The sequence below is a fragment of the Lissotriton helveticus genome, chromosome 6 (genome assembly GCF_964261635.1).
Source record: "Lissotriton helveticus chromosome 6, aLisHel1.1, whole genome shotgun sequence".
NCBI classification, from domain to species: Eukaryota; Metazoa; Chordata; class Amphibia; order Caudata; family Salamandridae; genus Lissotriton; species Lissotriton helveticus.
The window spans coordinates 117,154,755-117,179,921 of NC_136067.1; the positions used below are offsets into that span (position 1 = coordinate 117,154,755).

The 25,167-nt window shown below is 52.8% G+C and overlaps 1 protein-coding gene across 1 annotated transcript in view; it reads left to right on the plus strand.

The window, feature by feature from the left end:
• The window catches only part of GTPBP2 (GTP binding protein 2), a 198,058-nt gene that overhangs the window by 167,700 nt on the left and 5,191 nt on the right, over positions 1–25,167 (plus strand). The window lies entirely within an intron of this gene.

Below are 25,167 nucleotides of genomic sequence, written 5' to 3' on the forward strand. Positions count from 1 at the left end.
GCTGCAAAGCCTGCGCTGTTGCGGGGTGCTTGGCCCGAAGCCCTGCGCTGTGGCGTGGTGCTGGGCCCGAAGCCCTGCGCTGTGGCGTGGTGCTGGGCCCGAAGCCCTGCGCTGTGGCGTGGTGCTGGGCCCGAAGCCCTGCGCTGTGGCGTGGTGCTGGGCCCGAAGCCCTGCGGCGTGGCGTGGTGCTGGGCCCGAAGCCCTGCGGCGTGGCGTGGTGCTGGGCCCGAAGCCCTGCGGCGTGGCGTGGTGCTGGGCCCGAAGCCCTGCGGCGTGGCGTGGTGCTGGGCCCGAAGCCCTGCGGCGTGGCGTGGTGCTGGGCCCGAAGCCCTGCGGCGTGGCGTGGTGCTGGGCCCGAAGCCCTGCGGCGTGGCGTGGTGCTGGGCCCGAAGCCCTGCGCTGTGGCGTGGTGCTGGGCCCGAAGCCCTGCGCTCTGGCTACAACTTGTTTGGTCACTCATATAAAGCTTGCAGTCTTGTGGATTTTGTAGGTCTGCAGCGTATGCTCGGGTATCAATCCTGCAGTCTAGCGGTGACCCTTGCTGGCCTGTATTTGATGCTCTGGCAGGGGCCTAACTAATAGAACAGCCTATTTTTGGGTGGAGCAAGAATTGGTGTGCAGCCTGTTTTCTGTTTTAGCACACTGGTCTTCATTATGTTCTCTTGCAGGACCACATGGCACGCGGTCTGTGCGCCATTGGCCACCTCCCTTGTCTGCATGCATGCATATTTATTCTTCATTGATGTGCTGCTTGCCCTGTGCGGTGCACCACCCTCAGCAGAGCATGTCCGATTCAGTTATCTTTTCTGGCAACAGTTTACTGTGCCTGTGCCTAGTTGCCAGATGTCACTTTCTAAGATGCTTCTCTCATCTATCAGTGGCTCATTTTGGACCCTTGTATGTATTCAGATGTTCACATATAGGGTAACCTTTAGTTTTGGAGAGGAGGATCTTCTGTCCCCCGTTTCTATAATCTCTACTGGAAGGAGTCTCTGTTAAGCAACACGTGGGTAAGTGACCCTCTTTTAGCATATTTTGTATGCCCTCCGGGATGTACACCATGCTCCGTTTTGATGGATCCTTGTGACCTGCTATCTACTTTCCTTCACCTACTAGAGATTTCTTCTTTGCTCTACGGGTGAGTCAGAATAGACGGTGTGAGTCCCTCCAACTCACCTGCTGATAAGAGGGCCTCAAATTCACTTTCTCCTCTGACGTGACTCACTCCTACCCTATCATCTTGTGAAGGCGAGATCCCCCTATCCTCTTGTGAAGTCGAGATCCCGCTATCCTCTTGTGAAGTCGAGATCCCGCTATCCTCTTGTGAAGTCGAGATCCCGCTATCCTCTTGTGAAGTCGAGATCCCGCTATCCGATGGATGGATGGATGGATGGATGGATGGATGCTTGTAATGCACGACTTAGCCCAAGGGCATCAAGGCGCCTAAAAGATGGTACAGCTTGTAATGTGAAGCGATGTGGGACTACAGATGGGCCTCTACAAAGAGCCATGTTTTTAGTGCTTTACGAAAGAGCACGATGGGTGATTGCCCTTTTAGTTCAGGGGGAAGCGAGTTCCACAGTCTCGGGGCAAGAGAGGAGAAGGCCCTCCCTCCCCACCTGGCTTTGACAACTCGGGGGACAGACAAAAGGTTTTTATTAGAAGAGCGAAGAGCTCTGCTGCGAGAGTAAGGGGATTGAAGGGACCTAATACCTTCTGCACTTGTTCCATGCAAGGCCCCATGGGTGAGGCATAGGATCGTAAAATTAATCCTGGACTGGATAGGTAGCCAGTGCAGATTCTTCCTGGCTAGAGAGGCTGAGGAGAGTCTAGGGGCATCCAGAACAAGCCTGGCTGGCGCGTTTTGCACCATCTGTAGGCGCTGAATCAGCTTTTTATTGATGCCTGAGTAGAGCGCATTACAGTAGTCCAGTCTCGAAGAGACGAGAGCCACTGTAACCTGCTTCTGGAGAGAGATAGTGTGCGACCTTTCTCAAAATCCTGATGACACCACAGCAGGTTGAGACCGTCCTACTGACCTGACGGTCAATGGAAAGCGTGGTGTCTTATCAGCACACCCAAATTTCGGGCGGATTGAGAGGGCAGGGGGCACACTCCAAGGGACGAAGGCCACCAGTCACTCGACCAAATGTCCTGTTTACCCCCGAAAATCAGGACCTCGGTTTTCTCACTGTTTAGCTTCAGGAAATTCTGGATCATCCACCGAGAGACTGCCTCCATACAGTTCCTGAAGTTAAGAGCGGAGATATTCACCGATTGGGAGAGGGAGACCATGATTTGAGTGTCGTCAGCGTATGACAACACTTCCAGCCCGAAGGATCTTACCAGCCTGGCAAGCGGGGCCACATAGATGTTAAAAAGTGTGGGGCTCGGGGATGAACCCTGAGGAACCCCACACTGCACAGGTTTGACGGGGGAGAGGAATTCACCCAGCTTGACCCTCTGTTCTCTTTGGTTAAGAAAAGAGGTTAGGAGGCTTAATGCTGGGCCCTCAACTCCCATCTTTCTGTTACCAGGATAGAGGGGGACAGGGTATCAAAAGCAGCTGTCAAGTCGAGCAGGACCAGAAGGGTAGTCTAGCCCCTGTCGACTTTCGACTGGATATTGTTGATAGCCACTGTAAGGGAAGACTCAGTACTATGGGCTCTTCGGAAACCATGCTGAGAAGGATCCAGCAGGCTGGAGTCATCCAGAAAGGCGCTCAGATGTTGATTGAGATGTGCCGCAAGCATCTTTGCTGGGGCGGGTAGCAGGGATATAGGGCGAAAGTTCTTCAAAACGCCGGGTTCCAATGTGGCCTTTTTCAAAAGGGGTTTGACAACCGCCATTTTCCTATGAGTCCCATCCTATTGTGAAGTACAAGTGCCACCAATTCATTTGTGAAGGTGCAAGTCATCCCACATCAGTTGTCTTGTGAAGATGAGTCCTCTCCATGCTCTTCCATCTTCTTGTCATGGTGCTAGTGTGCCGCCATCTTCTTATGAAGGTGTCTGCCCCACCGACCCTCCTGTGAAGGTTGGAGTCCTCCGACACCTGTCCTCTTATTCATCTGATGGTTGAAGTCTTCTCCACAAAAACCTCTTGTTAAAGTGTGTGGCATTCAAGTGTTTTTGATAAAGTGACGGCGCTGAGCCGCATCAAGGCTTCACCTCTGTGTGTGTGACATCGGTTTCTTTTTTCCGGCGCCCTTTGACACTCATCTGGAGCTCTGGTCCCAACTTTGTCAGTTGTACCAACACCAAACAGGCAATGTGGCAGGGAAAATGTTTCCCCCAAGATGACGGGCAGGAAACTGCTGTTCTTCACTGGTTTGCACATTTGTGGTACCTAGGTTTAAGTCCCATTCGACTACAAAATGGAGCCACTATGTCTTTCTATGGCAACAGTCCTTTAACAGACCTCCATAAGGCTGCTACATGATCAATACCATATGCGTTCACAAATCACTTGTGTGTGGATAGTTATGCCCGCTGGAAGGTGATGATTTGGCAAGTTAGTCCTAAGAACCTTTTCAATTAACTGCTCACTAGCCACATCTTAAACTATTTTAGGTTCATTATGCTCATTCCACACTCTTCTGTCTGTTATTGTGCTCTACATACGCTTTTTGCTTGTGTTGAAAACAGTTCAAGGTGGTCTGTTCTCGTGCATTTTGGGCCAGTGTTGGTGTCCCTATGGGTCCTGTGGCTCAAAAAAAACAAATAACCACTGAATAAAAACAACTTGTAAACATCCATGTCCAAAACTAGATTGCCGGAACAGCATCTACAGCAATATAGGCTTCAGTGTAATTATCATTGTCCGTTACTTCGTAGTTTTGGCCCTTAAATCCCTAAATGTTACTTTCTATGACTCCTCACCATGAAGATGGTCTTTCTCATGCAAGTCACTTCTGTGTGCCGCGTCAGTGGAGTGTAGGTGCTGTACACCACTTCTTCCTTGATAAATTGGTGCCTAGAGCCTGGGCTTCCTTCCTGCCAAAGGTTTTATCACATTTTCATGTGGGTCAGTCCATCACCCTTACTTCTGTTTTTCTGTCTGCCACAGCAGGCAAGAAGAGCCCTCCGTTTTAACACAGAACTCATGAGGAAATACCATCTAGAGGTTCAACAATGTGGGATTTGCTTGTGCCATGAAGGTCAGGGCAGTGCACAAACTGACCCTATCCAGGTGGATTGTCCTGTTTTTTTTTTTTTGCAGATTGTTTTGCTTTTTTTCTGGACCCCATGTTTGTTTCGAGCTGTAGAACCCTATGCATTTTACCCCTGCTAACTAGTGATACAGTGCTTATGCGCCTCCTTTCAACATGGTCAAATCGGGATCTTATTAACTGGCGTATCTAAATAGCCTATACGTTCCTAGTATATGATACTGTGTACCCAGTACCTGTAAGGTAAATATCATTAGTGGTCTGCAGCACCCATTGTGCCATCCACTACAGTGATATTGTAAACTTGGCTGCATGCCTATCCTTCGTGACCTGGTTGTGCAGTTTTAACCTGAAAACTTGACCTGTCAAAACAGCCCCTTTTGAGAGGCCTAAACCTAACTTTTAAATATTTATAAGCCCCCCCCCCCTAAGTAAACCTTATTGCCTAGAAGGCAGGGTGCATGCAATTTAAATTTAAAGATTTAATATTTCACATGTCTTTACTGTAAAAAAAGGGCCAAAAAGCTATTTTTTACTGTAGCATGGCTGGCTGTTCCACAGTAAAACACTTGAATGAGTTACTAAATTATTATATTGTATCTTAAGAATGGGACTAGCTAGAAGAAAATAATTAAACTACTATTAACTTTGAATTTGACCGACCTAAAGGCAGCACGAGGCACAGATCGTGGCAGAAGTTCAAGTCTCTGCACCTGTCATAGGGTTTAGGAACTGGCATTTCTTATGCCGATATTCTCTCCTTTGTCGCTACTTTTTAGGCTATTTAGGTAATGAACTTGAGACTTGTGAAGCCCTTCTTGATGTGATTGGGAGATGCAAAGAAATGTTGCACAGCAAATAACGTATTTAGTAGACCTTTTTAAAGTCTTCCTCATTTTTATTTCCTACAGTTAGAAAACTAAGTTGCTGGAAAACTTATTAATGTTTTAAATGTATTGGTCCCATATTGAGGGAATCAAATGCGGCACACAAGACTTAAACTAACCATGTCCGCAGACGACATCCTAATATCTGTGACAGCCCTCTCTGCATCCCTTCCCTATGTCATGACGGAACATGAGACCTACCGTGAGGTCTCTGGCTTTAATAAAGTCACAAGGTCTCCCATCCTCAGTATGTCAGCCCCCAAACCCATAGTCTAAAAAATTCAGGGCAGATCCCCCTGCCTGCTCAGACCTGGCCAAACTCCCAGAAGTGATACTGCTAGGCTGCCCAGCGAACATTTACCCTTTGCATGGAAGCCGAGGTCTGCTAATTTATTACTGGCTTCTAAGCAAATTCTCCTTTCCCTGTGGGGACAACAGACATTCTCTTCAGAGCACAAATGGATTGAAAGACTTTGATGGATTTTGCAGATTAATAAACTATTGAGAGCAGCAAGAGGTGAGGAAAAACAGTTTGCAATGGAAATGGAGTCAGCTCCTCATCTTCTATAGCAGTGACTGCAAAGAACTATCCTGCTCCAAGAAACTTTGGGTCCTATTGCTTTTAGACAGTTGAAAACTTGATTAATATTACTCCACGGTTTTACATGAGTATAGGAAGCAGCCAATGCTTGAATAACATTTGAACATGTAAACGGGAACTCATGAATGCGTTGGTAGGGTCTTTGAGGGGGCTGCTTGAAAATGGGTGTTGAGGGGGTGGGGAACACGAGTTGAGGGTAATGGGGGGCCGGAGGTAGTACTGAGTTGTGTAGGAAGCTGGCTCTCTGTATAGTGCACCGAAAGGAGGTACACTGCAGAGTCCATGCAACCCTTATGGGTTTACAGAGGCACAAGTAACCATCCTAAATGCTCTTTTGTGGTAGTGTGGGTGAGAATTTTAGGCTTATCAGATTGTAGTGCTAAGCATTTGTTGTACTCTTCAGGGTCCGGATCGAGGAAGAAGCTAGGTTCCACACGGGTGCCAGGCTTTGAGGGCGGTGTGCCGAGTAAGCCTCCACCCCCCTCCTGAGACCCATGGTGCACGTAGCATCATAGAAAAAGTGCGGTAATCCTCCTAAACCAGGAGTCATTGTGAGAGAGCAGATGCTCTTTCCTTTTTGCACTTTTTCACTTTTTTATAACTATTTTTTTCACTTTCACGTCCCTAGGTCAGGGTGAGCCTTAGGGTGCTCATACCGCCAGGGTTTGTCACAATATACTTGTCCTGAAGAATGCCTGGTACACTTACACCGTTTCGTAGGCTGAAACATGTCGACTGATATTACGAATTAATCTGTAATTAACCAAACAATTAACTTTTGGCCAAATTCCCAAACACATAGCTTTTTATCCGTGTCTTAGTGATCTACTAATAAAAAAAATGTCTTCTTTTTATACTCATAAGACACTCTTAATTTATTCTCACTGCACGCCTCTTTCACTAAACCAGCTCCGCAGTAGTTTGGCGTCGCAGCACACCAAAAAGGCACTCGGCCTTTTTGGTGGGGCCCGATGATGAAGCATGACACCGACCAGGTCGGTGTGTGAGGGCTTTCTTACCTACCCAAGTCGGGCCAGGTAGTGTTCTTTCTTGTTTTGCTCCTTTAGTGTGGTTTCCCAAAACACCACTGACCTCTCTTTTTTTGTTGATACATCCATAACCGGGGACTAAGAGGGTGTCCCTACTGTCCCTACCTCTCTCTGTGTTAACACGTCCTATTGCTTTTAGACAGTTGAAAACTTGATTAATATTACTCCACGGTTTTACATGAGTATAGGAAGCAGCCAATGCTTGAATAACATTTGAACATGTAAACGGGAACTCATGAATGCGTTGGTAGGGTCTTTGAGGGGGCTGCTTGAAAATGGGTGTTGAGGGGGTGGGGAACACGAGTTGAGGGTGATGGGGGGCGGAGGTAGTACTGAGTTGTGTAGGAAGCTGGCTCTCTGTATAGTGCACCGAAAGGAGGTACACTGTGCAGAGAGTCCATGCAACCCTTATTGGTTTACAGAGGCACAAGTAACAATCCTAAATGCTCTTTTGTGGTAGTGTGGGCGAGAATTTTAGGCTTATCAGATTGTAGTGCTAAGCATTTGTTGTACTCACAGAGGCAATAAATGACACACACTCGAGAATAAAGCCGAGACCAATTTTGAAAAAGAACACATTTTTATATACTTTTAACACTAAGAACCTTGGTATCGAGTAAGTTCTTTTTGAGGTATTGATTTTCACAGGTAAGTAAAATGTTCACTTAAATGCATCTTTATGCAGCAATGCTTTTCTATTGGGATAAAAAGGCATACACTGCATATGGTTAATTGCATTAGGTTTCATTGGGTCCCCTTCAGGACTTCAGGTGGTAGGGGCCCAAGGTCCAAAGAACCACCACCAGCAGTTAGTCCTTACTTGCCCTGGTGCTTCCGGGTACAGAGGTGCTGGTTGGGTTGTTATCTTTGCATGCTACACCAAAGGAGAGAAGTGGGGGCCACCTAGAAACCGTCTGCAGAGGAGTCTGGAGGACAAGTCCGGTAGCTGGGTCCGAGAGGGCCCTGGGAGCAAGGAAGCACAGTCCGTTCTTGGAAAGCCTGGCTGGGGCGCATGGGTGCAGAGTGGTTGGGTCCGCTGGGCTTGTGTGTCACAAGCATTCACAGTTGTCGGTCTTTGTCGGTTAGAGCGACACAAACAGGACAGCTGGGCCACTCTCAAAGATGGTCTCTGCGGTGTCGGTGTCCCTCAATGGCTGCTAGGTCTTGAAGTCTTTGGAATCTGAGTCTGGGAAAGACTCAAACAGGCTTCAGTTGCTGCAAAGGGTCCAGTACGCCTGGCATTGGTGCTGTGCAGCTCCAGTTGGTCCTGGCGTCTTCTCACTTGGTGGGGAGACTCATCTGGCCTTCTGGAGCACAGCTACCTCTTCCTTGGAAGTTACTGTGTCGGTGAGACAGGGGAGTGGCAGAACGGTGGACAAGACTTTACTGTTAGGTGCCTGCAAGCTGCAGGGGTGTCGCTCCTCTACTCCAATAATAATAAAGTGATTTATAAAGTGCCTAGTTACTTCTACCGAACTGTCCCTGTGCTAAGGATTCACTCTCAGATGCAGAAGCAAGGAGGCATGCTCAAGATTTAACACTTTCGTTTTTTCTGAATAGCCAAGTTTTTTTTTTTCTGGAAGGCTTATTCGCAGCTTTCCTGTCTAAGTAAGTGAGGCAGAGAATTCAACATTTTGGAAGCAAAAAAAACCCCAAAAAGAGCAACCTCTCATGCGTGCACTTTTTACCGTAGGAATACAGGCTAAGCAGCCCCTTCAGACCTGAGCCTTCTCCCGGGAGGGTATGGTTTGACAAGAGTGCAGATTACAAGCCCTTGCCTATTCAGAATCTCCTGGCAGTAGCACATAGCTTTAAAGGGGACACTTTTCCAGAGGCAGCCAATTGAAAATGGCGAGAGCTGGACCCATAGGCGATCACCTCTGGTGGTATCTCAGATAAGAAAATAGTGTCTGGCTGATAAGCAATTAAAAAGTCAAACAACTCCAAGAGAGATTGGTGGCGATTTGCGAAGTGCTGGCCATCCACCAGAGTTCTTGGCAGATGCACAGCAGCAGGACAAGTCAGTTTGTCGCGATTGTCGGGACATGTGCAGGCTGGGTTTGGCACAAAAAGTCCACAGATGGTCCTCCGTTCTTGCTTTCTTTACTCTTCTTTGTCCTCTTGTTCTTCGAATCTAAGTTCTGGTGTCAGGAGTACCACCTAAATACTCAATTTAGGGGCGTTAAGAAGAGTGTAAAGTAGTAGCCAATGGGCTACTTACCTGTTGGGGTGCCTACACCTCCTTTATGAACACTTCCTCTAGGGGCATGATCTAATAAATCCACCACTAGCATCAGTGCTGATTTATTAAGACAAGGTGTTTGATACCAAACGCCATGTGTTCCAGTGAAGCCATTGTGTAACTGGAAAACTCGTAACAACCAGTGCCCAGTACATGTAATCAAGATGGCGTCCCTGTTCACCTGTACTATCTAGTAATTGCACTAGACAGCACAGGGGCATATCTGCTCAACCAGATTTGTCCTCACATGTAATATAATGCACCCTGCCTTATGGCTGTAAGGCCTGCTGTAGGGGTGATTACGTATATTTCATGCAGTGTGTGGGTACATGGCACACATGGGGTGTGTGCCATGTCACGTTTTCACTTTTGTCTGCAATAGCAGGCTTCATGAGTTTGGTAGGTACCTTAGGGTGGCACAATACATGCTACAGCCCCTGGTACCTAGAGTACCTAGAGCCCTTACCCATGCTCTTGATACCAGAGGTATCATTAACTAGGGACTTGCAGGGGTGTTAAAGGTCTTGACAGTTGTGAAACAATCGCACAGTTACCTTGTTTTTGGGAAGGAACACAGGTGACCTGTTGGCAGGAACCCAGTGCACTTTAGTCAAAGTTGCATCACATACCAGGCAAAAATGGGGGTGACATGTCAAAAAGGGTCACTTGCCTACACGTTGTTATTGTTTTAGTGATGAATTTAAATGCCAATAAAACCTTATTTTAACCGAAATGTATTTGCCCGTTTAAGGGTTTTTGGCAGCTGAATCTAAATTTCAGAACCAGAGGCGGGCCTGTTAGTGATTTCTCCTTAGACCTGTTGCCCCTGCCCTGGCTGTAAATAAAGGGGATCGAAACATGACCGTTTGCATCCCACGTACATCCAAGATAGCACCGTATAGACTCACTTACACTCCAGTGAGGCCTATGACTCGGAGGAGGAGCGGGGAAGGTTGCCTGACTTTGTAGCTGTCCAGTGTCGAAGCTCCTGTCTCTCTGCTGTGAGGATTCAATCTCCAGTCCGTATACTGGCACTGAGTGGGGTTCCTGCATTTGAGTGACTGGAGTGGCAATGGAGAGTTCTTGCAGGTAGCTCCCGGGCAGTAGTTTCAGAGACGTCACTAGAGGTAAGTGGTGTAGCGGAGAGCCCTGGAGTTTTGTTTTTGGATTTTACAGAGAAGATGGGTGAATGCTTACACCGGGACAAATTAATCTGTGCCTGTGAGGCCCTGTGGTATCAAACTAGAAGCTCTTTACAAGTTCTAAAGCTAGCCACTTGCAGCACAAGACAGCCCAAAAAAGAAAGACCGAGACAAGCAGGACTGTTCGAGGCATGTGGGCTGCTAAATTCATATCTTAGCATTAGATCGCCGCCTAGTGTTGGGTCCGGATGATCGCACATTGTTGTCCTGGAACAGTCTTCGAAGTATCCTGAGATAGGTGGCTCCTCCCCTGGACTACAGTGCGCATGGGCATCGGCTCCATCCCCAGATTGTTTTTTTCCGCCATTGGGTTCGGATGCGGTCTCGACGTCTCTCTGTCGGAACCGAGAAAAACTAACTTTTTACGGCCAAAAGGCCTTGTATTCTTTGCGTCGGTATTGTTTGCGCACGGTCTTGAGTTCTTCCGTCTCTTGGAGTCGGAATCAACGGAGTGCTTGCACTCTTCGGACATCGAGGCCTTCTCATCGCGACATGACGCAACTTTCCAGCATGGAGCGGAGTCCGTTTAAGTACTGTCCGCTCTGTGGGTCCAAATACCCACATATCGACGTGCACCCGGTCTGTAACAAATGCCTTTCACCAGACCATAACGAAGACAACTGCAGGGCCTGCGCAAAATTCAGGTCAAAGAAGACACTCAAGCTTCGGTGCGCCTTGAGGCCAGACAAGCGGCCCCGGATCCAGAAAACATCTTCGGCGACCGAGAAGAGGAGGACCAGAGCCATCATCTTCAAATCTCCCCGCCCGAGACGGAGGTCGAGGCAGATTCGGAAGACGACGACGGAGTCGTGGATCAAGGCCTTGAATACGTCGACGAGGTAGGGGACGTCGAAGAGATTTATGGGGCCGCGGAAGATAGCTCAGGGGACGAGCTATGCCCCGAAGGTTACGAAAATCAAGATCGGGTCACGGGATCGCCTGTCGGCCTTACCCAAGACCCCGTACCGCAAGCCACGGCCCCGCCTTCAGGCCCGGCCACGGACATACTTGCTGCGCAGCCCGTATCGAAACCGAAACTGAAACCTACAGTATCGACTACACCTAAAATGGCCGACCCGAAAACGAAACCGAAACTTATCGATTCGAGCGACCCTAAGATGGCGGCCGTACCACCAAAAACGACTACACCCGCTGCTTCATCGACTCCGTCGACCTCCGGTCCACAAAAGTCGAAGAAATCTGTCGATTCCACAGGGTCGAAATCGGCGCCAGAGGAGGGATCCTCTAAGAAGGGTGGTCTGCACGGGTCAACCGCTGCGACGCCGTCAAAGCCCGCCAAAGCCAGCGACACGGCTCCGGTTCCGACTGGGATTCCGTTAGTCGGACGCGTGGTGGTGACGGAGCCGACAAAATCACACGGATCGAAGGCTGGCACATCTGCGCATCGGTCCAAGGACTCTGGGTCGGCGGCTGCGGCATCATCGTCCAAAACTCAGAAGGGCCGACAGGACGTCGGATCCGAGGGCAAGGTCAAGACCTCCTCGTCGGCGCCAAAGGCCACTGTAAGTGACGCGTCCCCCATCGCCTCTTCACTACAGAGAATCAGGGAGAAGGCCTCTGCTACGCCGGCTCCGATGCCATCGCCACAGAAGCCGATGGACATTCCGGTGAAGCCTGCGGGTAAACTTCTCTTCCTTCTGCCGCCAAATGAGACGCCAAAGGCCTTTTCAACGAAATCGACGCCAAAGAAGTCGGATTCTTCAACGGCAGGGGCACTTTCAAGTCGGGTACTCGACTCTGAAGAGGATTCTGAGCGTTTTATCGACGCAGACACGGGCAAATTGACCCTTTACAAGAGGAGGATCACTTCACAGCCAGTGGACTCCTATGTCATCCCCCTAAAGAAAAAAAGGCTTCCTCAAGACGCTTCAGGCCTCATGGAACCTATCCAGCCTCCTCCAAGAAGGAGCCCAACTCCTTCCCCAGAACACTGAGGGTGAGGGATATGTTGAAGATGACCAATACACTTTCCCCATCAATGAACCAGATGCACAGCCGGATTCATATGATGACATTGGTGACCAAGGCACCCAAGATGTGGGGCAAGACCCACAGCCTTTCACTGCACGTGCATCCCCGACAGAAGATTCTGCAGGTTTTCATGCACTCATTGAAAGGGCAGCTGCTAATCATGATGTGGACATGCATGCTGACCCAGTAGAAGAAGACTTTCTATTTGACACTTTTTCAGTCTCTGAACGGACAGTAAAGACACTGCCTATGCTCAAAGGGGTCCTCAAACATGCTGCGGACATCTTTAAGGAACCTACCAGGGCGAGAGTGGTCAATCCACGTATCGAAAAGAAGTACAGACCAGCACCTGCAGACCCTGCATACATTCGGGGACAGTTGCCGCTTGACTCCCTGGTGGTCGCAAATGCCCGCAAAAGGGCCAACTCCCAAACAACGGGTGAAGCTCCTCCCCCGGATAAGGAGTCCAAGGTGCTAGAGGCAGGAGGCAAAAGGGTAGCTGCACAGGCTGCCAATTTTTGGCGTATTGCAAATACACAGGCACTCTTGGCACGTTATGATAGGGCGCATTACGACACCCTAGAGCGGGTTTTAGAACACCTGCCTTCGCAGTTTCAAGAGGGCACCAAACTGCTTATAGAAGAGGGAAAACTGATCTCCAACGCAGCCATAAAGTGTGCACTTGATGCCGCAGACACAGCAGCTAGGGCCATTAACACTAGCGTCATGCTGAGACGACAGGCGTGGCTCCGCATATCGGGGTTTAAACCTGACATTCAGACAACCATACTTAATCAGCCAGTCAATCCTGATAGACTGTTTGGTCCAGATGTGGACACCACCCTAGAAAAAATTAAGAAAGACACCGAAACTGCTAAGTCTATGGGGGCCCTACAATCACAACAGTTTCGTGGCAACAATTTTCGTCGCTCAGGTGCACGTGGAGTCACCAGAGGACAGATGGGTCAACAATCACAATTCTCTAGAGGTGGAGCACAATCCTCGTACCCCAAACAGAACAAGGGGGGTTACCGAGGAAACCGCACCAGAGGACGTGGCAGAGGGAACAACAACTCCCGCTCCTCTGCCCCAAGCAAACAGTGACTCTCTGTCACTGCCCCCCGACCACTTAACACCTGTCGGGGGGAGACTACAGTAGTTCCTGCCCGCCTGGAGAAACATCACCACAGACAGGTGGGTGCGACAACTTGTCCAGTACGGTTATTGTCTAGAGTTAAAATCCACTCCACCCAACATCCCACCAAGGCAACGGCCTATGTCCGCAGAGCACTTGCACTTATTGCAGCAGGAAGTAGTGGTGATGCTGCAAAAAGGCGCAATCGAGCTCGTGCCAGTAGAGGAGGAAGGCACAGGGGTATATTCCCTGTACTTCCTTATTCCGAAGAAGGACGGATCTCTCAGGCCCATTCTAGATCTACGTCCCCTCAACCTGTATATACTGTCAGAACATTTCCATATGCTCACACTGCAACAGATTCTTCCCTTGTTAAACCAAGGGGACTTCTTAGCAACCTTAGACCTCAAGGATGCTTATTTCCATATACCACTACACCCGTCCCACAGAAAATACCTCAGGTTCACTATCCAAGGCAGGCATTATCAGTTCAAGGTCCTACCCTTCGGAGTGACCACAGCCCCAAGAGTGTTTACCAAGTGTCTGGCGACAGTAGCAGCGCACCTCAGGAGGCAGAACATCCATGTATACCCCTACCTGGACGACTGGCTCGTTCAAGCCAAGTCGGAACAACAGTGCGCCGCGGACATGTCGACTACCATTCACCTCCTTCACGATCTAGGTTTCTCGTTGAACTACCCAAAGTCGCATCTTCAGCCGGCACATGTCCGGCAGTTTCTAGGTGCGACGATCAATACCCTGACGGCCATGGCTCAACCAAACCAAGTCAGGATAAACAGCATGCAGTCTCTGATCCAGAAGTTCAGACCACAACACTCACTTCCAGCGAGAGTGTTCATGCAGTTGATAGGCATGATGGCCTCCTGCATCTTCATAGTCCCTCACGCACGGTTGCATATGCGCCCGCTCCAGGAGTGCTTAGCAAATCAGTGGACACAGGCTCAAGGACAATTAACAGACCTAGTGTTGGTTACCAGTCGGGCATACGACTCTCTGCATTGGTGGACTCCACACAACCTTTGCAAGGGCCGACTGTTCGAGGAGCCAGTGCCACAGATTACCCTGACAACGGACGCATCTCTCCAGGGATGGGGAGCTCATCTGCTCACTTACACAGTGCAGGGACTATGGACGACGCAGCAACAGAAGATGCACATCAACTAGCTAGAACTGATGGCAATCTTCATGGCGCTCAAGTCCTTCATTGTACATCTGTGCAACAAGGTAGTGTTAGTCCGGACGGACAACATGACCGCGATGTACTACATTCAAAAGCAGGGAGGCACCCACTCGCCACAGCTGTCTCATCTGGCTCAGGGCATGTGGCGGTGGGCCATTCAGAGGAACATCTTCCTCATGGCAGAACACCTCCCGGGCAAGGACAATCAGATGGCGGATCTGCTCAGCAGATACAGCCATCAAAGGCACGAGTGGGAGTTACACCCATCTGTACTCCACCCGTACTTCCAGCAGTGGGGTAATCCGGAGATAGACCTGTTTGCAACAAAAGAAAACGCAAAATGCCAACACTTTGCCGCCAGGTTCCCTCACCCACAGTCGCAGGGGAATGCGATATGGATGAACTGGTCAGGCAAATTTGCGTACGCTTTTCCGCCAGCCCCTCTGATACCGCTGGTGGCAAGAAAGCTAAGGCAGCACTCGATGACTCTCATCCTGGTTGCTCCAACGTGGGCGCGCCAAGCATGGTACACCACGTTCCTCGAACTCTCAGTGGTGCCGCATCAAAGACTGCGCCTCACGCCCAGACTTTTAACGCAGAACCATGGAGACATTCAGCATCCAGATCCGCAACAGCTCAACCTGGCGATCTGGCTCCTGAAGTCCTAGAGTTTGGATACCTCCACCTACCTCCAGAATGCATGGACATCATCAAGGAGGCAAGGAAGCCTACTACCAGAGCATGCTATGCTGCAAAATGGAAGCGTTTTGTCATTTACTGTACAGCCAATGACATCAACCCGCTAGATGCATCTATCCCTAACATCATTTGCTATCTGCTACATCTTTACAAGTGCAATCTAGCGTTCACTTCTATTCGGATACATCTATCCGCCATTGCAGCTTATCTTCAGAATAGGCAGCATCTCTCTGTCTTCAGGGTGCCTGCCATTAAAGCTTTCCTTGAAGGTCTGAAACGAGTCATTCCCCCAAGAACACCGCCAGCTCCGGTGTGGAACCTCAATGTGGTCCTCACCAGACTGATGGGACCACCCTTTGAGCCACTGCACTCATGTGAACTCCAGTTCCTAACGTGGAAAGTAGCTTTCCTCATTGCTATTACGTCACTGAGGCGTGTTAGTGAGCTACAAGCGCTCACAATCCAAGAGCCATTCATTCAGATTCATCCAAATAGGGTAGTGCTACGTACTAACCCCAAATTCCTTCCGAAGGTGGTGTCACAGTTTCATCTCAACCAAACTATTGACTTACCGGCATTCTTCCAAAACCCACAAACGGTAGCGGAAAGAATGCTCCATACGTTAGACGTACGGAGGGCGTTGATGTACTACATAGACAGAACACAACACTTTAGGAAAACAAAACAACTTTTTGTTGCCTTCTCACCACAGCACAAAGGCAACCCTATTTCCAAAGCAGGAATAGCCAGGTGGATCGTTAAGTGCATCCAAATCTGTTATCAAAAGGCCAGGCGCACTTTAACGATACCCCCAAGGGCGCACTCCACACGCAAATTGGGGGCATCCATGGCTTTCCTGGGGAACATTCCTTTAGAAGACATTTGCAGAGCAGCCACGTGGTTTACCCCACATACCTTTACAAAACACTACTGTGTTGATGTGCATTCCAAGCAGCAAGCTGCTGTAGGACAGGCTGTTCTCAAGACACTTTTTCAGGTTTCTGCAGCTGGCACGGGCAACCGCCGCTGATGGAGGGACTGCTATGTATTCTATGCTAAGATATGAATTTAGCAGCCCACATGCCTCGAACTGAATATGCTACTTACCAGTATGCATCTGTTCTTGGCATGTAGGGCTGCTAACATTCATATCGCCCACCCTCCTCCCCGGTGCCTGTCGCAGCTGCAGATATACTATTGTATTCAATCATTAGCATGGACATCCTTTACACTTTTCACTCCATCTTCTGCCACAATGGCGAAAAACAATCTGGGGATGGAGCCGATGCCCATGCGCACTGTAGTCCAGGGGAGGAGCCACCTATCTCAGGATACTTCGAAGACTCTTCCAGGACAACAATGTGCGATCATCCGGACCCAACACTAGGCGGCGATCTAATGCTAAGATATGAATGTTAGCAGCCCTACATGCCAAGAACAGATGCATACTGGTAAGTAGCATATTCATTTTTTTTTTTGTCAGATGTCTGTATGACAAGGGACACCCCTCCCACCCCCCATACATTGTTGACTGTGAAATTGAATCGGGGGCTGCCTATCTTACCCAAGGTGAGGCTCATTTGAGACCACCTTCCAAGCACGAGTGCGTCTGGTCTGTTACCAGTGTTGCCAAGAAAATAGAGGCCCACTCTGAAAGTTATCTGTAATCTGAAGGATTACTGATCCTGAAACTGGCTGAAACACTAGATGAGAGAATAGCAACAGTGAAATCTGGGTATTGGGGGTGAAGACTGGTGTCTCGTGTCTGGAAGAGGCACAACTGGTTTCAGAGATAATGTTGTGGTGGTCAAGACACAGAGAGGAGGTTAAAAATCTAGAGAACAACTTGAGAGCCAACAAATCAGTGTTTGGCTTTTTGTCCCTGAAAGAAGGGAAGGTGTGGCGCATCTGGTGTAGCACTTCATTAAAACGGAGCAACTTCAGAACTTGGTGGATGCAGAGTTGGTAGTCCACAAAACCACTAGACTTCCTATGAGGGGTCCGAAGCAGTAGTCATCCGGGGCTGGCACCATCAGCGTAGGTCTGAGAATAAGTGTGCAGACATAGATGGTTATCCAGTGAGGTGGGAGTGGATTTGTGTTCTGAGAAAGTCTTTGTTGGACACGGCCTCGTGGCGTGGTCCGACCCCGTCCGCATGGAGGGCCCAGGACGACATCGGCCCTCCATTTACCTACTATCGACCCCCTTGACACGCACATTCACGAACCATCGGCGCGAGCAGCCTCCCCGGCCACCTACAGCTCTCCCCCTCCCTGGTGCCCCGACAGAACCTGCTCTCCAACGCTGCCAGCCTGGCACCCTGACCAGGCCACCCTTTCCGGCCCGACTCCATCTTGGGGCCCTCACGCCCCGAACACGTGGCCACAGCCATCCCGGGCCCGGCCCCAGCGAAGCCCAGACATTGAGGCACCAGGATCCTCCTAGGTGGTAAAGTGGCCACTCGACCAGATCCCGGAGGAGGAGGGTCTCGATGGGCCTTCCACCACCCCCGGACGCCTGGTATCGATCGCTCTCCCGGCTCCCTGGGCGCTGGCTCCGCCCCCCTGCTGGGTGTCTGGACCCTTTCATCCCGGCCCCTCTGACCTCCAGGCGCGAGGGTCCGGACATCAAAGCCCGCCAGTCCTATATCTGGGCCAGCCCTGGATTAGGGCGGGAGTTGTATCTGGGAGTCGAAGCCCTGCTGACCTCGTCGCGGCTGATCCTGATTCGAACTCTTGCACCTGGAACTATCGTAGAGGCCCTGCTGACGCTGTCGCGGCCTGACCAAGCTGAACCACCTTAGAGGCCCTGCTGACGCTGTCGCGGCCTGACCAAGCTGAACCACCTTCGAGGCCCTGCTGACGCTGTCGCGGCCTGACCTAGCTGAACCACCTTCGAGGCCCTGCTGACGCTGTCGCGGCCTGACCAAGCTGAATCACCTTCGAGGCCCTGCGGACGCTGTCGCGGCCTGACCAAGCTGAACCACCTTCGAGGCCCTGCTGACGCCGTCGCGGCCTGTCCTAGCTGAACTATCTCCGAGGCCCTGCTGACGCTGTCGCGGCCGGAACCCTTGAACTATCCACGCACCAGTGGGTGCCAAGACTGTCCCGCTACCCCCTTTCCCCGAGACCACGACATTACGGGTCCCTCGATCCGTGCCGCTACCCTGCCAAGGACTTGCTTTGATTACTTATATAAAGATTCTTGTGAATATCCTTCCTGTGTGGTGTCTATCTGTAAGTAGTGTGATTACTCTGCTGGTACGATTGTAGGAGCGGAGCCTCGCCAAGGAGGCCTCCCTACGGCGCTCGGCCTATTCCCTACAGAGAGGTGGGTCCCGGGGCGGACAGTCAGACACCTTCTGTCTCCCCTGGGGTCGCCTTTCCAACATTGGTGGCAAGCGACGGGATCCGAGCCCACGCAAATCGTACAGCGAGTAACACGTCACTACTGACAGAGACCCACAGCCACGATGACTACTAAGGAAGCCGGAACGACTGTAGAATTCCAGAAAGACCTGTTAGAGGAGTATACCCATAAAGAACTTAAACAATTTTGCAAAGACTTGGGTATCGCTACCACCGGACTAAGCACAAAGGACGATTTCAAAGAAGCGCTGCAAACCTGGGTGGAGACCAGAGAGACCCCACCCCAAACGGACGATGACATTGTCCGAGAAGTACCCGTGAGTACCGTCATAGCCCCCATAGAGGAAAGAACCGCCAACAGGGACCCGGGCCTCTCCCACGAAGACGCCCGGGAGCGGGAGAGGAGTCGGCTCCATGAACTAGAGCTCGCCCGACTCCGGCTGGACGGAGAACTCCAATTAGCAGAAAATAAAATGGCCCTTGAACAACTGCGATTAGAGGGAGATCTGGAAGAGAGGCGGCGGCAAAGAGAATTGGAAGAAAAAAAACTCGCATACGAACACGAGCGTGGCCTCAAAGAACTCGAAATCAAAGCCAAACTCGAAGAGGCTGGCGCCACGGTAGCCCGGAACCCCCCGCCTCCTGCCGACCCAAAGGTCCACATCCCGAAGGATATCGTCAAGGAGTACTACAAGAATGACGATATCCAGCAATGGTTCAAGGCGTACGAAGTTGCCATGACCGCGCACCGCATTCCGCGAAAGGACTGGGGTGCCGGCTTATGGGGGAGATTCGTCAGCGAAGGAAGAGACACCCTGCTGGAGCTGGCCGACGACGTAATGTCCTCCTATGACCACATGAAGGACGCCCTGCTTGTCCGGTATGGCCTCACCCCCGAGATGTACCGGCAGAGATTCAGAGATTGCAAGAAAATCCCCGGGACCACGTGGGTCGAGTACGTGAACTTTTATAGCAGGGCCCTAGAAGGATGGATAAAGGGCAGCAAAGTGTCCACCTACGAGCAGCTGTTCGACCTCATCGTGTGGGAACACCTCTCCAACAACTGCTTTGTCGAGCTCAGACAGCATCTACTCGACAGCAAGCTAACCGAGCCCCGGAAACTCGCCGTCGAGGCGGATCGATGGGTGAACACCCGGGTCCCCCGAACACCGATAGGAGAAACCGGTCCGGGCGGCCGGGGGCACCCCCGCCAGCGGGGAGGCGGAGGAGGACAGAGCCGAAGCTTCCCGCCGGCCTCGGTCCGGGCCCCCCCTCCAGGGTCCCCCCCGAGTAACCCTTGGCCGTCCCTGAAGAGGGACCCCCCAGCACGGCCGGGGCCCCACCCGAACATTACTTGCCACAGGTGCCAGCGGACCGGTCACTATGCCAGTGACCCCCTCTGCCCAATGAACCAGCGTCCCGGCACCACTGGGCCTCCGACCCGCCAGTTCGCTGCGGCAGCTCTGGGAGAAGAGGGAGAAGAAGACGTAGGGATCTACGAAGAAGGTCAAACCGAGTATGAACCGGCCGCCATGGCCCTAGCCTGCCTGGGCAGTAGAGACCTGGTCCCCCAGGCCCCGCTACCGAGCAACACTCGTAAATACCGTCAGTGGGTCCACATCAATGGACGACGGACCGAAGCCCTCCGAGACACGGGAGCCAGTGTGACGGCCGTCCGCTGCCACTTGGTGACCCCCGAACAGATCATCCCGAACATACGCTGCCCCGTGAGGGCCGCCGACAACTCCGAAACTCTATGCCAGATGGCCCGAATTCCCTTCGAATGGGGGGGGAGTGTCGGGCACTCTCAAGGTAACCGTCCGGGACGACGCCCCCCTGGACTGCCTCCTTGGGAACGACCTCGAGAGCTCTCCCTGGGCCCACGTCGAGCGGAGAGAGCACCTGGGAATGATGGGATTACCAGAGTGGGTCTGTGCGACGACCCGATCTATGGCGGCCCGAGCCCCGGCAGCGATCGAGGCCGCCCCGACCGAAGAGCCGGAGTGGCCCGAACCACCACCCCCTGCCATCCATGAAGAATGCGACTCCGAGACCAGGCCCTCAGAGCCCGGAAACCACCACGAGCTCAGCGACATTCCCGAACTCGCCCAATGGCGCCAAGAGGGTGGTCCCACCCGAGAACAGTTTCGGCAGGAACAGAAGACCTGCCCTTCCCTCGAGGGGACCCGCCAACAAGCCGCTGCCCAAGCTACCGGGGACACCTCAGGGTCCCACTGGGTCTACTGGGACCACGTCCTCCTATATAGTGAACAGAAAATTGCCGAGCTGGGGGCCAGCCGAGTGTTAGTGGTCCCCCTGCGATTCAGAGACTTCCTTTTGAACCTGGCGCACGATGTGCCCCTCGCAGGGCACCTGGGGCAGGACAAAACTTACAGCCGCCTGGTGACCCATTTCTACTGGCCCAAAATGCGCACTGATGTACATAACCACTGCCGCACCTGCCCGACATGCCAAGCCAGCGGAAAGAGCGGGGGGAAGGTGAAGGCCCCGCTCCAACCTTTTCCAGTAGTGACCACCCCCTTCGAGCGAGTGGGAATAGACATTGTGGGGCCCCGGGACCCTCAAACCTCGCAAGGGCATCGCTTCATACTTGTCCTGGTGGACCACGCCACCCGCTATCCTGAGGCCATCCCCCTCAGAACCATAACCGCTCCCGTGGTGGGGCGAGCCTTGATGGGGATCTTCTCCCGAGTAGGATTCCCCCGGGAGGTCGTGAGCGATCGGGGCACGAACTTTATATCTAAGTATATGCGTCCCTGTGGCAACAGTGCGGGGTCACATACAAGTTCACCACCCCGTATCATCCCCAAGGGAATGGACTTGTGGAGCGGTTCAACCGGACACTCAAGGGGATGATCCAGGGCCTGGAAGAGCCACTACGACGCAAATGGGATGTCCTGCTGCCCTGCCTCCTGTTTGCCTATCGGGAGGTACCACAGAAATCCCTGGGGTTCAGCCCCTTTGAACTCTTGTACGGACACCCTGTCCGAGGTCCGCTCAGCCTAGTCAAGGAAGGCTGGGAAACTACCGTCCAAGGCGCACCACCGGATGTCTACCGGTACCTCCTGACCCTCCGAAACCAGACTCGGAAGTTCCGGGCCCTTGCAGAGGCCAACCTGGAGGCCAGTCAGGAGGACATGAAACGCTGGTACGACCAGCACTCCTCCTCCATCGAGTTCGAGCCGGGCCAGCGGGTCTGGGTCATGTCCCCGGTCGAACCGTGTGCCCTCCAGGACAAATGGTCGGGGCCCTTCAAGGTGATCGAGCGCAAGAGCCCCGTCACTTACCTCGTGGATATGGAGTCTCCCCGGAACCCCCTCCGGGTTCTGCACGCCAACCGGCTCAAACCTCATTTTGCCCGCACAGAACTGAGCCTGCTACTCGCTACCGACGATGGGACCGAAGACGACTCCGAGCCCTTGCCCGACCTCCTAAAGTGCACTGAGAAGGACGGCTCCGTCGAAGGGATCTCTCTCTCCCCCGACCTGACCCCCGCACAGCGCCAAGACTGCCAAGAACTGTTGGGACAATTCACAGATCTGTTCTCCCTCACCCCCGGGGTTACCCAATGGTGTGTCCACGATGTCGACACCGGGGACAGTCAGCCAGTACGACACCGGGCCTACCGGGTCCCCGACCGAGTTCGGGCCTGCATCCAGACGGAAGTCACCAAGATGTTGGCCCTGGGGGTAGTCGAACCCTCCGACAGTCCCTGGGCCAGCCCAGTGGTCCTGGTCCCCAAGGCCGCCGCGCCTGGCACCCCGCCAGAACTCCGGTTTTGCGTCGACTACCGAGGGCTGAATGCTGTTACGAGAACCGACGCACATCCCATCCCCCGGGCCGATGAACTGATCGACCGCCTGGGGACCGCCAAGTACCTCAGTACCTTCGACCTCACCGCCGGGTATTGGCAGATCGGCCTCACCCCTGGCGCCCAGGAGCGCTCAGCCTTCTCCACACCCGACGGCCACTTCCTGTTCAAGGTGATGCCCTTCGGCATGAAAAACGCCCCGGCCACCTTCCAGAGACTAGTAAACAAAGTACTGGCGGGGCTAGAAGAGTTCAGTGCCGCCTACCTAGACGACATTGCGGTCTACAGCCTCCACTGGGCTGAGCACCTGAAACACCTCTGGGAAGTCCTGACAGCCCTCCGCCGGGCCGGGCTAACTGTGAAGGCCAGCAAATGCCAGATAGGCCAAGGGTCCGTGACATATCTGGGACACCAAGTGGGGAGCGGCCAAGTGGCTCCCCTCCAACCCAAGATCGACGCCATCCTAGCCTGGGAACCTCCTGTCAACCAGACCTCCGTCCGAGCCTTCCTGGGGCTCACGGGGTACTATCGGCGTTTTATCAAGAACTATGGGAGCATTGTGGGGCCCCTCACGGAACTGACCTCGAAAAACCGGCCACAGAAAGTGCAGTGGACACCCTCGTGTCAGGTGGCCTTCGAAACCTTGAAAGCAGCCATGTGTACCGCCCCTGTGCTCCAGGCCCCCGACTACAGCCGAGAGTTTGTGGTCCAGACCGACGCCTCAGAACACGGCATCGGGGCGGTCCTATCGCAATTGGACTCCGCGGGAACTGACCATCCGGTGGCCTTCATCAGCCGGCGGCTGCTGGCCCGAGAACAGCGATGGAGCACCATCGAGAGAGAAGCCTTCGCTGTCGTATGGGCCCTCAAGAAACTCAGGCCCTACCTCTTCGGCACCCACTTCCGGGTGCAGACTGACCACCGGCCCCTCAGGTGGCTGATGCACATGCGTGGCGAAAATCCCAAACTGCTGCGATGGTCCATCTCCCTTCAAGGCATGGATTTCACTGTGGAGCATCGCCCTGGCAGTGACCACGCCAACGCGGACGGCCTGTGCCGGTTTTTCCCGCCTCGACGAAGAGAGCCCCCAGGAAGATGGGTGACTCTCCCCGCCTTCAGCTGGAGGGGACGTGTGTTGGACACGGCCTCGTGGCGTGGTCCGACCCCGTCCGCATGGAGGGCCCAGGACGACATCGGCCCTCCATTTACCTACTATCGACCCCCTTGACACGCACATTCACGAACCATCGGCGCGAGCAGCCTCCCCGGCCACCTACAGCTCTCCCCCCTCCCTGGTGCCCCGACAGAACCTGCTCGCCAACGCTGCCAGCCTGGCACCCTGACCAGGCCACCCTTTCCGGCCCGACTCCATCTTGGGGCCCTCACGCCCCGAACACGTGGCCACAGCCATCCCGGGCCCGGCCCCAGCGAAGCCCAGACATTGAGGCACCAGGATCCTCCTAGGTGGTAAAGTGGCCACTCGACCAGATCCCGGAGGAGGAGGGTCTCGATGGGCCTTCCACCACCCCCGGACGCCTGGTATCGATCGCTCTCCCGGCTCCCTGGGCGCTGGCTCCGCCCCCCTGCTGGGTGTCTGGACCCTTTCATCCCGGCCCCTCTGACCTCCAGGCGCGAGGGTCCGGACATCAAAGCCCGCCAGTCCTATATCTGGGCCAGCCCTGGATTAGGGCGGGAGTTGTATCTGGGAGTCGAAGCCCTGCTGACCTCGTCGCGGCTGATCCTGATTCGAACTCTTGCACCTGGAACTATCGTAGAGGCCCTGCTGACGCTGTCGCGGCCTGACCAAGCTGAACCACCTTAGAGGCCCTGCTGACGCTGTCGCGGCCTGACCAAGCTGAACCACCTTCGAGGCCCTGCTGACGCTGTCGCGGCCTGACCTAGCTGAACCACCTTCGAGGCCCTGCTGACGCTGTCGCGGCCTGACCAAGCTGAACCACCTTCGAGGCCCTGCGGACGCTGTCGCGGCCTGACCAAGCTGAACCACCTTCGAGGCCCTGCTGACGCCGTCGCGGCCTGTCCTAGCTGAACTATCTCCGAGGCCCTGCTGACGCTGTCGCGGCCGGAACCCTTGAACTATCCACGCACCAGTGGGTGCCAAGACTGTCCCGCTACCCCCTTTCCCCGAGACCACGACATTACGGGTCCCTCGATCCGTGCCGCTACCCTGCCAAGGACTTGCTTTGATTACTTATATAAAGATTCTTGTGAATATCCTTCCTGTGTGGTGTCTATCTGTTAGTAGTGTGATTACTCTGCTGGTACGATTGTAGGAGCGGAGCCTCGCCAAGGAGGCCTCCCTACGGCGCTCGACCTATTCCCTACAGAGAGGTGGGTCCCGGGGCGGACAGTCAGACACCTTCTGTCTCCCCTGGGGTCGCCTTTCCAACAGTCTTACTGTGATCTTCTCGGATCTGCTTAAAAATGGCAAAAGACCACTGCAGGAACTGCAAGATATGAAGAGAGAACTCCTTACACATCTGACTAATTAAAAACTGTCGTACTCTTAGCGAAGTGTAAGAGAGTTTACATTTGGTCAGTTTGTCAGCCACTGCAGCTTATTTGAGAGGGCTGCTCGCTAAACAGGTTTGTGCAGCTCCATTAATCAAAAGGTTTATAGAAGGTGCAAAGATGCTCTTCCTTTGCTAGAATGGTACCTACCCCACAGTGCAATGTTAATTTGGTACTAGCTGGGTTAATGAGGGCGCCTTTTGAGCCCATGCACAAGGCCACTCTTGAAACGCCTTATGTTGAAAACAGGCTTCTTGGT